The sequence below is a fragment of the Callospermophilus lateralis genome, chromosome 3, assembly GCF_048772815.1.
Source record: "Callospermophilus lateralis isolate mCalLat2 chromosome 3, mCalLat2.hap1, whole genome shotgun sequence".
NCBI lineage: Eukaryota > Metazoa > Chordata > Mammalia > Rodentia > Sciuridae > Callospermophilus > Callospermophilus lateralis.
The window spans coordinates 118,905,933-118,923,500 of record NC_135307.1 but is presented as its reverse complement, the minus strand read 5'-3'; the positions used below and the strand labels follow the sequence as shown (position 1 = coordinate 118,923,500).

General features: G+C 38.3%; 1 protein-coding gene across 7 annotated transcripts in view; it reads right to left on the bottom strand.

Moving 5' to 3' along the window:
• Positions 1-12,106, bottom strand: part of Scaper (S-phase cyclin A associated protein in the ER) — a 447,154-nt gene extending 435,048 nt beyond the window's left edge. For 4 of the 7 annotated variants that reach the window (XR_013090777.1, XM_076851157.1, XM_076851156.1 and 1 more), the window contains exons 1-2: positions 11,953-12,020; positions 10,242-10,292 (exon numbers count right to left, since the gene is read on the bottom strand). The gene's annotated coding sequence lies outside the window, so the exon portion shown is untranslated. Of the gene's footprint in view, positions 1-10,241; positions 10,293-11,952; positions 12,021-12,059 lie in introns of those variants that run through there. The other 3 variants (XM_076851160.1, XM_076851161.1, XM_076851163.1) reach the window with 3 other exon arrangements.
• Positions 12,107-17,568: the final 5,462 nt, after the last annotated feature.

Sequence of the window (17,568 nt, the reverse complement as noted above, 5' to 3'; positions counted from 1 at the left end):
TAAAAAATTCTCTCTCTCTCTCTCTCTCTCTCTCTCTAAAAAAAAATAAAATAAAGGTATTGTGTCCACCTACATATATTAAGAAAAAAAAAAAAAACACTCAACAAACCTTTAGTAAAACTAGTTGGAAAAAAAAAAAAAAAGAAACAGAAGTCATGGAGTGGGATTTATCCCTGGGATTTAAGAATATTTCAACACACTTAAGTCAATAAATATGATATACCATATTAACAAAACAAAAGGACAAAATCTTATGATCATATGAGTAAATGCAGAAAAAAGCATTTAACAAAATTCAACATACTTTCATGATAAAAACTCTCCAAAATTTAAGTATCAAAGGAATGAATCTCAATATAATAAAGGTCATATTAGGATAAGCCCGCAGTTAAACATCTTAAGTGAAAAACTAAACGGATTTCCTCAAAGAGCAAGACAAAGATGCCCACTCTCACCAAATCTATTCAATATAGAAATCCTAGCCAGAGCAATTAGTCAATGGGGGAAAAAAAAACAACAGCATTCACACTGGAAAAAAGTAAAACCATATCTGAAGATGAAGAGTGTGTGGGTGTACATGTAGTTATATATAGAAAACACTCAAGACTCTACCAAAAAAACTGTTAGAACAAATACATTCAGAAAAGTTGCAAGACACAAAATCAATATACAAAAAAAATCAAGTGTTTACTAACACTATTACTATATATTAACAATGAACTATCCAAAAAAGAAATCAAAACCACAATTCCATTTCAATAGCATTAAAAAACAATGAAAATACGAATCAATCTAGCCAAAGAAGTAAAAGATCCCTATGCTAAAAACTATAAAATACTGATGAGATAAATTGAAGACAACAAATAAATGGAAAGATATCCCATGTTTATGGAATAGAAAAACTAACACTGTTAAAATATCCATACTACCCAAAATGGTCTACAGATTCAATGTAATCCCTATCAAAATTTCAATGTCACAAAAAAAGGCAAAAAAATCCTAAAATCTGTCTGGAGCCACAAAAGACCCTAAACAGTGAAAGAATCTTAAACAAAAAAGAATAAAATTGGAGGCATCAAACTACCGATTCTAAAACATACAACAAATGGAAATCAACAATGAGTGGGGAATGGGTAAGCAGGAGGCCTCAGTGGATTCCCTAAAGCATCTACTGCAGGAAAAGCCTATGGCCCTCACAGACCCTGAATCTTGTCTGGTAGCTTCCGGATTACCTATATTACTGTACTGCCCCAGAGAACAAGTCCAAACCATGTTGTGCTCTCACCCATCCAGGATCCTGCTGCACAGTTCCATCTTGGGACTCTGTCCACCTGTATTATAGCTACATAGTACACACCACATGTTAAGCCACAAAACAAGCCTCACAAATTGTTTAAAATCCTAATCACATCATACATGTTCTCCAACCACAACGGAATAAAAATGAAAACATAGCATACCAAATCCATGGGATACAGCAAAATCAATACTAAGAGAGAAATTATAGCAATTAACACCTTCATTAAAAAAGAAAGATTACAAATAATTCCTACCTAATAATGCAACTCAAGGAAGTAGAAGAACAAACCAAACCCAAAATTAGTCAAAGTCAGGAAATATCAAACATCAGAGCAAAAAATAGAGACTTTTAAAAAATATAAAAGACCAATGAAACAGTGTTGATATTTTGTAAAGATGAAAAAATAGGCAAATCTTCAGCTAGACTAACCAAGAAAAAAGGCTCAAAATAAATAAAATCAGAATGGTATTACAACCTATACCACAGAAAATACAAAGGATCATTAGAGACTATTATTAACAACTTGGAAAAACTAGAAGTGGTGAAATCAACATCTGAATATATGTAACATGCCAAAATTGAACCATGAGGACACAGAAAACCTAATGAACCAATAATGAATAACAAAAATTATTTGATAATTGAAAGTATCCCAACAAAGAAAAGCCCATGACTGGAGGGTTTCATTGCTGAATTTTATCCAACTTTTGAGGAGGACTACCACCAATTCTTCTCAAACTACTCCAAAAACTTCAGAGAGAGAATTTTCCAATCATTCTATGAGACAAGAATTTCTGATACCAAAACCAAACATGGACAAAACAAAAATAAAAAACTATAGACCAATTCCCTGACAAACATAAATGCAAAAATTCTCAACAAAACACCAGAAAACTGAATCCAACAGCACATCAAAAAGATTACACCACAAGATCAAGTAGGATTTATCCCAGAGATGCAAGATTGAATGCAATAAACATAGTTTCATATCCACAGAATGAGGGGCAAAAATCATATGAATGTCTCAATAAATATAGAAAAACATGCAATAAAATCCAACATTGTTCCATGTAAAAATCCTCAACAAACTAGATATAGACCACTCAATAAAAGCTACATATGACAAATCCATAGCCAACATCAGACTGAATGGGGGAAAGACTGAAATCATTTCTTCAAATATCAGGAACAAGACAAAGATATCTACTTTCGCCACTCTTATTCAACATAGTATTGGAACTCTGTCAGAGAAATAAGGAAAGGTTTAAATAAAGGATATCCAAACAGAAAAGAATAAGTCAAATTATCTGCTTGTAGAAGACATATTAGAAAAACCTACATATAAAAAAAACCTAAAGACTCAACCAAAAATCAATGTTAGAAATACTAAATTCAGTAAAATTACATAATACAAAAATCAAGCCAGGCACAGTGGCACACACCTATAATTTCAGCGGCTAGGAGGCTGAGACAGAAGAATCACAGTTCAAAACCAGCCTCAGCAATGGGGAAGCACTAAGCACTCAGTGTGACCCTGTCTCTAAATAAAATAGAAAACAGGGCTGGCTGGGGATGTGGCTCAGTGGTCGGGTGCCCCTAAGTTCAATCCCCAGTACTCGCCCCCCACCAAAAAAAAAAATCAACAGCATTTTATATATCATAACAAAATTTCTGAGAAAAAAAATGAAAAAAGCAATCCCAGAGTAGCTACCCAAAAAAAAGTACCTAGGAATGAATTTATCCAAGGAAGTAACTAATCTCTTCAGTGAACATTACAAAACACTATTGAAAGAAATTGAACAGGACACAAAAAACTGGAAAAACATCCTAGATTCATGGATGGGAGGAATTAAAATTGTTGAAATGCCTATGACTAACAAAAGTGATTTATAGATTTGGTGCAATTCCCATCAAAATATCAAAGACATTATTTACAGAATTAGAAAAAAGCACTCCTAAGAGTTGTATGGAACCACAAAAATTTTCAAACATCCAAAGCTATCCTCAGCAAAATAAACAAAGCTAGAGTCATCACACACAATGCATGACTTCAAAACATACTATAAATATGTAAAGTAACCAAAAAAGCATGGTATTGGCATAAAAACGGACATAACCCAATGAAACAGAAAATAGAACCCAGAATAAATTCACATATCTAGATTTTCAACAAAGGAATCAACACCAGAGAAAAGAGTCTCTTTAATGTATAGTGCTGGAATATGCAAGTATCTATCTGTCACTATACACAAACATCTACTCAAAATAGATCAAAAGACTGAAATGTGAGGCCCATAACTATGAAATTTATGGAAAAAAGCATAACAGAAAAGCTTCCTGACAATAATTTGGGGGGGTATGACCCCAAAAGCACAGATAACAAAAGTTGACAAATAGGATTGAATAAAACTAAAAAGCTCCTGCAAAGAAAACAGAGCAAAAAACTGACCTACAGAGCATGACAAAATATCTACAAACCATACTTCTGATAAGGGTTAATATCCAAAATAGACAAGAAACTCAAAAACTCAACACTAAGAAAACAAATAACCAAATTAAAAGACGGGCAAAGGAGGGTTGGCGCTATAGTTCAGTGGCAGAGCACTTGCCTAGCATGTGTGAGGCACTGGTTCAATCTTTAGCACCACATAAAAATAAACAGATAAAGGCATTCTGTCCATCTACAAACTACAAAAAAAAAAAAAATTAAAAGATGGCAAAGGACCTGAATAGATGGTACCAAAAGGAAGACACTCAAGTAGCCAACAAGTATATGAAAAAATGCTCAATATCATTAATAATCAGGGAAATGCAAATTAAAACCATAATGACATCTCACTCCACATCTGTTAGAATAGCTATTATCAAAAAGATAAAAAGATAACAAATAATGGCAAGGATGTGGAGAAAAACAAATGTGTACACCACTGGTAGGAATGTAAATTTGAGCACAGCCTTTACGAAAAACAGTACAAAGTTCCTCAAAACGTTAAAAATAAAATGACCATATGATCCAGCAATCCCACTTCTGGGTATATATCTGTTATGGGTTGGATGTGAGATGTCCCCAAAAGCTCACATGTGAGATAATGCAAGAAGGTCTGGAAGAGAAGTGATTGGGTTATGAAAGTCTTAACCTAATTGGTGAATTAATCTCCTGATGGGATTAGCTGGGAGAGGTAGGTCTCTGGGGCCATGCCTTTGGGATATGATATATATTTTATATCTGGCAAGTAAAGTCTCTCTCTGCTTCCTAACCGTCATATGAGCCACTTCCCTCTACCACACTCTTCCACCATATTCAACCTCATTTGAGCCCTGAGGAATGGAGCCAGCTGTCTGTGGACTGACACCTCTGTAACCATAACCTCAATTAACTCCTATAGTTGTTCTGGTCAGGTTTTTTTAGTCACAGCAGTGAGAAAACTGACTAAAACTTTCCATATGTCAAAGAGATAATCTAAAAATCCCATGCTCATGTCAGCATCATTCACAAATCCAAGATATAAGATCATCAATGAATGAATACATGCATGGAATACTATTTAACCATAAAATGGAGGAAATCACTATTTCCAACAATGCAGATGAATATGGAAGATATTATGCAGTGAAATAAGCCAGACACAGAAAGATAAACACTGTATTTGATCTCACTTACATAGAGATCTTTAAAAAAAATAAATAAACTCATAGACACAGAAAGTAGAATGGTGGTGACTAGGTACTGGGGGAGGAGATGGAGAAATGGGGAGATGCTGGTTAAATGGTTAAATTTAAATGATTAAATGGCATGTTTCAGTTAAGACAGGATCAATGAATTCTAGAAATCTATAGTACAGCATGGAGACTGTAACTAATAATATATTGTATAATTTTAAATTGCTAAGAGATTAGATCTTAAATGTTCTCACCACAAAAAAAAAAAAAGGTCTGTGTGGTAACTGAAGCTAATTAGCTTGATTTAATCATTTCACAGCCAGATACATTCCTATAAAATGTACTGTAGATACATATAATTTTTGTCATTTATACCTTAATAAAACTGGGGGGACTGACACCACATCTATTTTCCATCTTCCCTTACATTATATATTTGCTGATGGTACTGTCTCCTCCTACAAGAATGTAAGCTCAATGATGCTTACTGATTTTGTTACCACTATAGCCCCAGAACATAGAACAGTGCCTAGCACTGAGCAGGTATTAATTAAATACTTACTAATGATCATACATAGCCCTTGCTATAGAATTTTTGCCCTCCTATTACTTTCTTTCCACTCGCTATACATTCAAAGTCTACCAACTCTTTTTTTTTTTTTAAAGAGAAAGAGAGAGAGAATTTTAATATTTATTTTTTAGTTTTCGGCGGACACAACATCTTTGTTTGTATGTGATGCTGAGGATCAAACCCGGGCTGCACGCATACCAGGCGAGCTCGCTACCGCTTGAGCCACATCCCCAGCCCCAAAAGTCTACCAACTCTTGAAAGCTAGCTCAAAAGTAATCTTTCCATGAAACCTGCCTTTTTTTTTTTTTTTTTTTTTTAGTAGCACAACGAATTGAAGCCAAGCCTGCAAGTGCAAGGCAAGCACTCCACCAGAAGCCATGAAGCCTACTCTTACATCCCAGCTGACAGAGATCTTCACCTGGACTCCCAGTCAACTCTATGTGTATTCTTTCCCTCTAAAAGTTGGGGAAATATTCAGTGATTGAGTGCCTCTGAGTTCAATCCCCAGTACCAGAAAAAAAGAAAAAAGTTGGGGAAAAATTTATAGTGGAAAGAGTATAACTCATCATCGGAATCAACCAAATCACTTGCTACATAATCTTGAAATTTTCATCTAACTTCTAAGTAACAGTATTCTCATCTATAAAAATGAATGAAATTTAGGTATTTGCCCAGAGAAATAAAAACATATTTTTCACACAAAGACCTATATATAAATATTCACAGCAGTTTCATTCAAAATAGTACAAAACAAAGCTGCATGTGGTGGTACACACCTATAATCCTGGCTATTTGAAGGCTAAGGTAGGAAGATTGCAAGTTCAAGGCCACCTAGGAAATTTAACAAAAGCCTGTATCAAAATTAACAACAAAAACAAAAATAAAAAAAATAGAGAAATGGGGACAGAGCTCAGTGGCAGAGTGTTTGCCTAGCCTGCATGAGGCCATGGGTTCAATTTCCAGTACCACAAAAAAGGAAAAAAAACAAAAACTAGAAACTCAAAATATCCATCAACAGAAAAATACATTTTCAAATTGTAGTTTATCCATATAATGCTATTCACCAAAAGGAATCAACTGTTAAACACACAACAAAACAAATACCACAGATATCATGCTTGGAAAAAGAAACTACACACTCACCAATAATTCAATGGTCAAAAAGACAAAACAAGTGCTGGAGAGAATGTAGAAAAACTAGAATCCTCTTCACACACTGCTGTGAGAATATAAAATGCTACAGTTGACTTAATAAACCTTCTGACAGTTCCTCACAAAGTTATACACAAAGCTACAATGAAATCCAACAATTCCACTCCTAAGTGTACACTCATGAGAAATGAAAACATAAGTCCAATTACTTGTATGAGATAAGGACGAGAATGGGAAGTTATACTCCATGTGTCTATGTCAACATAGATTCTACTATCATGTATAACTAAAGAGAATTAAAAAAAACACTTGGACAAGAATGTTCATGCCAGCATTGTTCATAATACCCAAAAACAGAAACAATCAGGTATCCATCAACTGATGAATAGATAAATAAAATGTGGTATATCCACACAATGGAACACTACTCAGTGATAAAAAGGAATGAACTCCTGATATATACTACCGTATGGATGAACCTTGAAAACAATATGCCAAACACAAAAGGCCAAACACAAAAGGCCAGACATAAAAGACCACATATTATGAGATTCCATTAAGTGGTATGTCCTAAATAGAAAATATAGAGTCAAAAAACAGATTAGGGCTGGGTCAGAAAATTAGATGGGGGAGGATAGGGATCAGAGAGGGGGAAGAAATGCTAATGGTTATGGGATTTCATACTGGAGTGTTGAAAATATTCTAAGATTTATTGTGGGGGGACTGGGGTTGTGGCTCAGCGGTAGAATGCTCACCTAGCCTGTGTGACACGGTAGGTTTGATCCTCAGCACCACATTTAAATAAAGTTATTGTGTCCAACTACAAATATTTTATATATACACACACACACACACACACACACACACACACACACATATATGTAAATAAAAAATAAATAAAATTAGGGGCTGGGGTTGTGGCTCAGCAGTAGAGGGCCAGCCTAGCATGTGCAAGGCCCTGGGTTCCATCCTCAGCACCACATAAAAATAAAGGTATGTGTCCAACCAACTACAACTAAAAAATAAATATTTTTTTAAAATTAAAAATAATATTTATTGTGGGTAACAGATACACAAATCTGTGAGTACATTAAAAAGCCACTAAAGTCAGGGCTGGGGTTGTGGCTCAGGAGTGGAGCACTCGCCTAGCACATGTGAGGCACTGGGTTTGAGCCTCAGCACCATATAAAGATAAAATAAAGATATTGTGTCCACATACAACTGGAAAAAAAATTATACATATATATATATATATAAAGGGACACCTCTCTTCATCTGAGTTTGGGCACATACGTGGACTTTATGGTACATGAAATATATCTCAACAAAGTTGTTTTTAAAATAAGAAGGAAAAGAAACCTATGTCCTAATTCAAAATTTCAGTTACTTTCTTCATATTTACCATAATTAAGTATCACTCATGTTATTATTTACATAGCTTTTTCCTTTAAATTGACCACTTGTACTTAAGTTTGTAACACTATCAGTTAATAAAAAAATATATAAATATGGCAAAATACTGACAGTGGTACTCAAATAAATGAAATTTAAGAAATTTGGTTGAAGCAAAACAATTGCCAAGCAGAGAAATGGAGCAGAAAAAAAAATTAAAACAAATCAGTCAGCAGACAATGATTACTAAGATTCACTGGGCAAAAGGTTTCTGATGAACTGCCAGGGATGAACTAAAATCTCACTGTTCTTATCCTGCCCTTTTTAGTACAAGAATGTCTGTGGAGATAACTGAAAGTCCTAGAGATAAAAATGTGAAAATGGGCTTGAGTGCCAGGAAAAGGACACCTCTCTTCATCTGAGTTTAGGTACACAGGTTGTAAAAGGACAAGGCATAAATGGCAAACCCAAAGTAGTAAGAAAATCACTGGCAGCATTACTTTTAAAAAATACAGGCCCATCACCAGCTGAAGCTAGAACAGCATATTTATGAATTGTTTCAATAATACCTGATAAAAAGTTTAAAAAAAAAAGTCTTTAATCAGAGTTCTCCTTCAATGTTCACAAAATCTATCACTTACTTTTCTGACCCTTAAGAAAATCTATTTGCCTTTCTGAGTCTGGTACTTCAACAATTATACTCAAAAACTATGAATAATTTTTGCTTTTCCATGTTTTTCTTATTAGGGTAAAAATGAATATTTTGAAGAGTAATATGGACATTTCATAACTCTTTGTTATTAATGAGGTTTGCAATTACTTCTATATATACTGCCATTGATATCAACCAAGAGGTATTTAATTTCTCCCATAATAGTAACATGCTCCAGGGCTGGGGATAGAGCTTGGTGGTAGAACACTTGCCTGACATGGGTGAGGCACTGGGTTTGATCCTCAGCACCATATAAAAATAAATAAATTCTGTCCATCTAACATTTACAACTAAAAAAAAATTTTTTTAAAGTGGCATGCCCCATTGAAAATACAAAAACTCTCTTTTTCCTATTCTGTATCAAAAGCAGACCTAACATATTGCAGTCTTTACAAGTGAAATATGATGTCTGAGATCTACTTTAAAACAATTTGGCAGCAAGCAGATTTTAGAAGACAAGATTGTCCACAGGCAAGTAACTGCTCAAACAGATTAGCCAAAGCAGCTCATTATTCTACTGTTTTTGCATGTTTTCAAAATACATATAATAAACTGTGCCTTAGGAAGTAATAATTAAAATGTAGCAACTATTTAGCAAAACTTCAAGATAACTTTAGTGTTTGTCATAGAGAAAATTTCCTTCTAATACGTTTTTAAGACTGGCACCACTACTGGACTATAAGTTTTTTCACTGTTTATATTCCACAAGACCTATTATCAACCAATGAAAACCAAAAATGGCTATGATTTATATTACCATCCAGCAGAAAACAGCAAAACAGAATTTTGTTACTTGTTTTAATTATTGTTGTATAAGCCATCTTTAGTTTTCACATCTAAAATTTCAAAAATGGCAATTCCACAATGGATATCAGATTGCACCACTGGAGAGAAGTCTGTTAAACTTAAGTGTTTAAAGAATGTTCACATGTAATTCCCAAAGGATTTTTGCTTCACCTTTAAAGCCAGGTTGGCTTGTTGTCAGGTATGAAAGTGAAAAAAGAATTTTAAGTCCCTTCATCTTACTGATCTTTAAAACATTGCTGAGTTAAATGGGGCATGAACAAAATCTTACTATCTAATCACTCTTTTGGTATTTCTTAAATATCTATGAAACACAAAGGAAATACATTTTTAAAATCTGCCTAAAACATTATGCTGGGATCTCAATCATCAAAATTACTTATTTATAAGCACATTTGTAGGGAAACCCTGATTATGATCCCAAGGTTGTTGAACAAACAGGCAAGTGTTTAACAATACTACTATGGTTTCAATCTTTATGTCCCCTCAAAACATATATGTTAAAATTCTAGCTCCCAAGGTATGAGTTTATTTTGTTGTCATCGGTCTGTTTGTTTTTCAGCACTGGGGAATGAACCTAGGGGCACTTTACCACTGAGCTATATTCCCAGTACTTTTTGAGACAGTCATATTAAGCTGCTGAGGCCAACCTGGAACTTGTGATCCTCCTGCGATGTCCCAACAGCCCACAGTGATGGTATCTGGAAGTGAGAAGTTTGGGAAGTAATTAAGTCAAGAGGGTAGTCCCCTCAGGAATGGAATAAATGCCCCTGTAGAGGCAGAAGGGAGATAGGTAGACGGTGTCATCTATGAACCAAAAAGCAGGCTATCATCAAACATGTAATTTGCAGGCATCCTGATCTTGGAATTTTCAAATTTTAAAAATGCAGCTCAAGGGAATAGGGAAAAAGGCAAAGAGCAAAGCAAGCATTTACTAAGGGCTTACCAAGAAGCAGTTCTAAATACTTTACAGAGAACTCGTTTATTGCTATTAACAAATTTATGAGGTGTACATTATCCATTTTACAGATGAGAAAACCAAGGCTCTGAAAAATTAATTTGCCAAAAGTCGAGTGGTACAACTGGCATTGAAACTAAGATCGGTCTGCCTTCAAAGCCACCATATCATAGTTCCTCCCACAAAGGTAACTTTCCGAATCACTTTTGTCTAGCATGTCTGAGTTCCCAGGTTTGATCCAAAATAAAAATTTTTTAACTATTGAATTATTTAAAAATATTAATTCTTCAGATAATAGTTTTCAAATCATTCCAATATTTGTTATAAATCAATCTGCACCCAACAGTTTGAGGAATAGTCATTGAGAACAGAAAATTCAGAGACAAAGCACCAGAATGAGATACTGGTTAGATTATCAACCTTAGTTTAGAAATCTTAACCCCAGATCTCACCACCAGGTGATCTAGAGCAAGTAATAATCTCTTTGAGCCCCAGTTTCCTCATTCATAAAATGTGCACAGCACCTATCCCATCCTGAGACCTCAAATTGTTTATGTAAAGTTTATGTGAATGACATCAACTTGTAAACTAAATTACAATACAAATAAGGAATTAGATCTATCCAGTAAGATGACTATAATGAATAGCTATTTTCATCAACAATAACTTGGCACAAAGGAGAAAGATAATCCACTAACAACAGGAAACTGCTTTCAGGCAGGCGGAGCCCAGCCTCAGCGGGTGCCGCTTGACAGCAGCAGGTGCTGCTTGGAGGAGTGATTTTCTGCCTGCTTTCTAACAATTCCTTCGCTCGCAGGAGCCTGTTCCTACCCAGGTTCCTAAGCGCCACTGGAAATCGACGTGGGGAGGAAGGCGCAAATGAAAATTTGGGGAAAGGGCAGAGGCAGGAGGCTGGGTCCTACCACTCCCAGGTGCGAGGCCTTGGTTAAACTCTTCAGGCCTAATGTAAGCATTTGTAAGATGGAGAGACCATTCCCGCCTGCACCCCTGCAGAGCTAACACCAGCGGAGCAGGGAAAGCAAGGTAAACCCGGCTGACAATGAGAGATGATGCTAGCGATCATCTGTCAAAGGAGGGCAGAGAAAGCATGCTCCTCCGCAGGCCCCTCGCAATTCGGGCATACCAGAAGGCTCGACACGCGCTGCCACAGCGACCCCCGTAAGGCAGCCTCCCACGCAGCCCTCCACCCGCGTGGTGCTCAGTCCCAGTCCCCGGCACCAGGGCGGAGCCGCCCAGCGGGCTCAGACCCTGCCCACCCGCCCCTAGGCCTCCTCAGCCGACCCCAGGGCGCTCCCAAGAGGCCACGGTTCCCCTCCCCCCGCAACGCTCCCTGCCCGCTCCGCCAGCACGCCCAGGTGAGCGGAGGCGGTGAAAGGGTGTACCCCGCCGCCATTTTGTCCCCTTGGTCCCCGCAACGCGTCCAGCTGGCCCGAGCCCCCGCCGGGGCCCGTCCGGGTCTGCGAGACGCGCGCCCCTCGCGGACACTCACCCCAGGCCGCCCTGCGCAGTTCGGGGCGGCTCCGAGCGTCCCGCCGAGAAAGGGGCGGGGTGGGGCGGGGCGGGGAGGCCTTGAAGGGGCGGGGCGGCTGGCCGTCGCAGCACGTGACTCCAGCCGCGGCCTCGCCTCTCACCGCTCTGCCCGACCGGCGCGCAGGCGCAGCCCTGTTCGCGCGTTTGGGGCTCCGTGGCGGTAGTGAGGGGTGTGGATATGGCTGGCGGCCCCCGCCCGGTTGCTCCCCCAAAGCAGCTCCCTTCTCTAGACCGCGCTTCCACCTCTGCTTTTGGCCACACAACCTCCTCTCTCGGATTCAGTCCCCTCCCTCCGCCTGCTTTATCACCGCAGTTCACAGATTAAGGACCTAGAAATCCGCCTCACAAAAATCTGTACAAGTGAAAGTGCTTCACAAAAGCGCACGGGACTACGCGAGCACGGCTTAGCCCCCAGCGCAAAGCTCTATTCGGACCCTCCGAGTGCCAGGCGTGGAAGGCTACAAGTACCGAAAATCTATTAGATATGTCTAATCTGCTTCGGAGAGTGCATAACGCGAATGAATTACATATTTAACCGTATTTAAACCACAGTTCTGGAGTTCATAGAAAAGAGACTGCGCAATTTACCAGTCGAATGTTTCCCACCATTTTCATCCAGTTGACCCACAAGCTGTATCCTTCGGTCGCCCTGTTTTCCCGCAGCAGCGGGATGCCCTGGTGTCTGGCAATTAGTGTAGAAGCGCTGTGGAGGCAAAGGACATGTTGGTGGCAATGTGTGTCCCTCCTCTTGTCTTCTTAAAAACTCATTCAGTTATTCAAGAAATGTTTATAGGGCACTACTATAAGTCAGATATTATTCTAGGTGCTTAGAATTAATTTTTTTAAAGACCCCGGGGGCGGGGGGAATCTGGCTTTTTGGAGCAGGGTAAAAACAATAAATGTAAACATAATGAATTATACGACAAAGAGGTAAGCACTAAGGTGAACAAAATTAATAGATTAAGGGGGATGGAGTAGAGAACATACTACAACTTCATAAAAGGTGGTCAGGGGCTTACTCATCAATATTCCTTTCCCCTCTCATTCCCATAAGCATTTAAACAACCTCAAGGCTGTCATGCTAAAATCTCCCACCCAAGCCAGACTCCTTCCTTCTTTTTCCTTTATGACCTGCCTTTTGCCAATATCTCCAATTCCTCAATTACTACTCATGTCAGGACTTACTGCACTTTCATTATTGCCCCCATCACCTCCTGGAAATCATTTTTTTCCCCAAAGTCACTAGTATTTCCCCACTGTTATCATCACAACCAGCCATAGTTTGGATTTTCAATATCCTCCCTAAGACTCCTATGTTGAAGCTTTGATCCTCAACCAGTGGCCTATTGAGAGGTGGTGGAATCTTTAGGAGGTAAGATCTAGTTGGAAGGAAGTCAGGTCATTGAAGACATGCTGCTGAAGAGGATTTGGGGAACCCCAGCCCCTCAGTTTCTCTTACTTGTTGCTTCCCAGTCCCCATGAGGCAACAGCTTTCTTCCTCAACTGTACACTCTCAGCATGATGTATTGCTTCACCGTAGGCAACAGCACCAAGCAGCTATGAACTGCAACCATGAGCCAAAATAAACTTTTCCACCTTATAAGTTGGTTATCTCAGGTATTCTGGCACAGCGACAGAAAACTAATGCAGAACCTAACAATTTCTCTGCATGATAGTCCTCTCTGCAGGAAACTCTTTCCTTCCCTTTCATTTTTACTCTGTCAAACTCATGTATCCATTCCCCCTCCATCTCTGTTGAAATCTCCCTATATTTCTCCCATCCTTTAAATGGTAGCATCCCTCAGGGATAGATGTAAAATCTCTCCCACTGGACACTCTTTATACATGATCACTGCCTTTTACATAAGTCTGTTAGCATCTTTGTGCTCCTGATTCCCCAATATATCTCTCCAGTTTTGATTTCTGCTTCTAAGATCCAGGCCCACATAAGTAACTACCTATTGGTCATCTCCACTTGAATCAACATAACAGAAATTTTAAAACCACCTTTCTTATGTACATATAAAACAGCTTTATTGGGATATAATTTACATGCCACACAATTCACCCTCCTAAAGTATACACATCAATGAATATTATTATATTCACAGAGTTAAGCAAATTCCACTAAAATCAATTTTAGAAATTTTCAACGCCCTAAAAAACCATCTACTCATTAACAGATACCCCTTAATTTCTTCTCAACCCTCTCAACCACAGGCAACTATTAATTTTCAATATACATACATTTGCCTATTCTGGATATTTTACAAAGAGAATTATATTTTGGGGTTAGCTTCTTATTCTAGGTGAAAGAATGTTCAAGGCACATACATTTTATCCCTGTTTATGGCTAAATAAAATATGATAAATATGCCACCTTTTATTTACCCATTTATAGGACATTTATGATATTTCTACCTTTATCAGTTAAAGGATATTTCCACATTTTGGCTATTATAAATAATGCTGCAATGGACATTCATGTACAAATTTTCATGAGTATATATGTTTTCAATCTTTGGGGTATATACCTAAGAGTAAAATTGCTGGGTTATATCATAACCATGGGTTTAACTTTTTGAGCAATTGCTGGACAGTTTACCAAACCAACTGCACCATTGTATATTCCCACCAACAGTGTATCAGGATTCCAATTTCTCCACATCCTCTCCTACATTTGTTATTTTCTATATTTTTTATTACAGCCATCCTACTAAGTGTGAAATGGTATTACATTGTAGTTTTAATTTCTATTTCCTAAAGAACATATTTTCATGTGCTTATGTGTCATCTTTGAAGACATGTCTGTTCAAATCCTTTGCCTATATTTTTTAATTTGGTTGCCACTCATTTTCTTTTCCTACAAAATCTGTTCCTATTATTACTCTGTTGAATGTTCTGGTTCAGCACCCCTTCCTTGGCCCCACTGATGGCACACTTGACCATGTGACTTGCTTTCACCAATAAAATGAAAGAAGGAATGTCAATTCCAACTGCAGCTTTAAAAGCTAGCTTTTGGGTTCACTGTTTCTCTTTTCTGTCTGCTATAAGCAATTTGTTTCAGGGAAAAGCTCTTCTATTAGCATAGGTTCTAGAGTAAATGATAACATGAAGCAGAACCACAGTTAATCCCCAATGGATTTGTAGCATTTGCTTTTATAAGCCATTCAGATACTTGGGAACATTTATAACTGTAGCATCACCTAGTCTGTTCTATATGCTGTCTGACTGGCTCCACCTCCCCCAGGGTCCTGGACATGACCTACAAGGCCTCAAAGATCAGGCTTGTTGACCTCTACATCCTCATTTCTTGGTCATTCCTTTAATCACCTCATATTCTGGACAAAATAAAATATATTTGAACCTTGGAATTTACTTTTTCTTCTCTCTCTCTCTGTCCTCCCATCCTGGACCTTTGCCTAATTTTTTTTTTTTTTTTTTTTTAGAGAGAGAGAGAGAGAGAATTTTTTAATATTTATTTATTTTAGTTCTCGGCGGACACAACATCTTTGTTTGTATGTGGTGCTAAGGATCGAACCCAGGCCGCACGCATGCCAGGCCAGCGCGCTACCGCTTGAGCCACATCCCCAGCCCCCTAAATTTTTTCTATTACTGAAATATAATAGACACCTTTGCCTAATCATTTTCTATGTGCAACACAATACACACAAAAAAATAATTTTGTCTGTCAACCACCCTGAGAATTCAGTAATGTATCCTATTTTACAAATAAACAAAGGTCATAAATCAACACACTTCTTTGACTCATTAAGCTATAGTAAGAGCTAGAAATAGTTAAATATCACTAAATAGTTAATATCTGTGGGAGGCCAACCCTTATGGTGACTGAGTTACACTCCCCAGTTGGGTGCTGAGGCGCTCAGTCACAGAAATGGGTGTGTCTTGCTACAGCCCCATGGGTGAAGCTATGCTCACCTGTTCCTTTGTAATATCACCCCTTGCCCTGTTTAGGATAGGATCTTCCATGGAAGTGCCTTGTGTGTGTCCCCTCCTCTTACTGTGCCCTTGGGTGTGGCCTACCCAGGTGTCAGTCAACCTGCTGACAGTGGACATCATGAAGATAGACTCAGCCCCCTGAAACCTGACCCCTTGCCTCATTTGAATAGCTTCTCCTCAATAAAAGGGGTCAGCGCGTGCTCTTGCTCTCTCTCTTTCTGCGGACCCTTAAGGTCAGAGGAGCCGTCACAGCAACCCCAAAGAAAAAGGTATTTGTGTCTCTTGTGTGGTTGTTTCGTGCAGCCCAGTTAGCCCAGTTTAACTAGGGAGACCCCTGAGCCTTTTAGTCGCGGGAACAGAAACCCAGCAAATATCACTTACTATGTGGTCAGAATTGTGTTAAAATATTTTTCAAGGATTATATTTGATGCATGTAAATAAATTGCATGCACTCCAAGTGTAAACTAGAGATATCCCACAGCAGTTTAAGATTCTGAATTTGGAGTCAGATAATGTAATTGTGTTATCCTAAGCAAATTACTAAACCCCTCCAAACACTATTGTCCTCATCTGTAAAATCTAGCAATAAGATGTACTTCAAGACCAGGTGTGGTGGTACGTGCCTGTAATCCCAGTGACTCCAATGACTCAGGAGGCTGAGGCAGGAGGCTTGCAAGTTCAAAAACAGCACTCAGCAATTTAGTAAGGCCCCATCTCAAGACCCCGTCTCAAAATTTGAAAAGATAAAAAGAACTGGGGATGTGGCTAAGTGGTTTAGCACCCTTGGATTCAATACCCAGTACAAAAAAAAAAAAAAGATATATTTCAAAGGTGTTTTGGGTTTGTTTTGTTTTATGTGTGTATGTGTGTGTGTGGGGGTGGGTGCGGGTGTACTGGGGATTTAACCCAGGAGCACTCAACCCCTGAGCCACATCCCCAGCTTGTTTTATTTTTTCTTTTGTAGCAGGTTCTCACTAAATTGTTTAGGGCTTTGCTGAATTGCTGAAGCTGGCTTTGAACTCCCAATCCTCCTGCCTCAGCCTCCTGAGCAACAGGGATTAGGCATGCTCCACTACACCCAGCTTCAAAGGTTTTTTGAGTATTACCTGAATCAATTTTTAGAAAGCACTTTGAACAGTTTAGTATATAGAAAGTTCTCAAATTCTACCAGCCACTATGTTTATGTTCTCATCTAACCTTACAAAACACATGAATTAGGTACTACTATGTACACTGGCCCTTTGTTTCAACTGTCCTGTCCTTTCCCACCTCTTGACTTCTAATACGTTAATCCTTTCAGAATGCCCCTGCTCCTTTTTGCCACTGGACAAATTCCCTCCTACCTCTAGAACTTGACTCAGTCCTTCCTACTCTCTCTCAGAAACCATTTATTCTCTTTCCTGGACTGTATACCAACTCCTATAGTTAAACCCCTTTGAAAGTAAAGAACTCACTTAAGTGATTCAGGAACTGAAATACAGATTCCTGCAGAACCAGCCACTCTACCT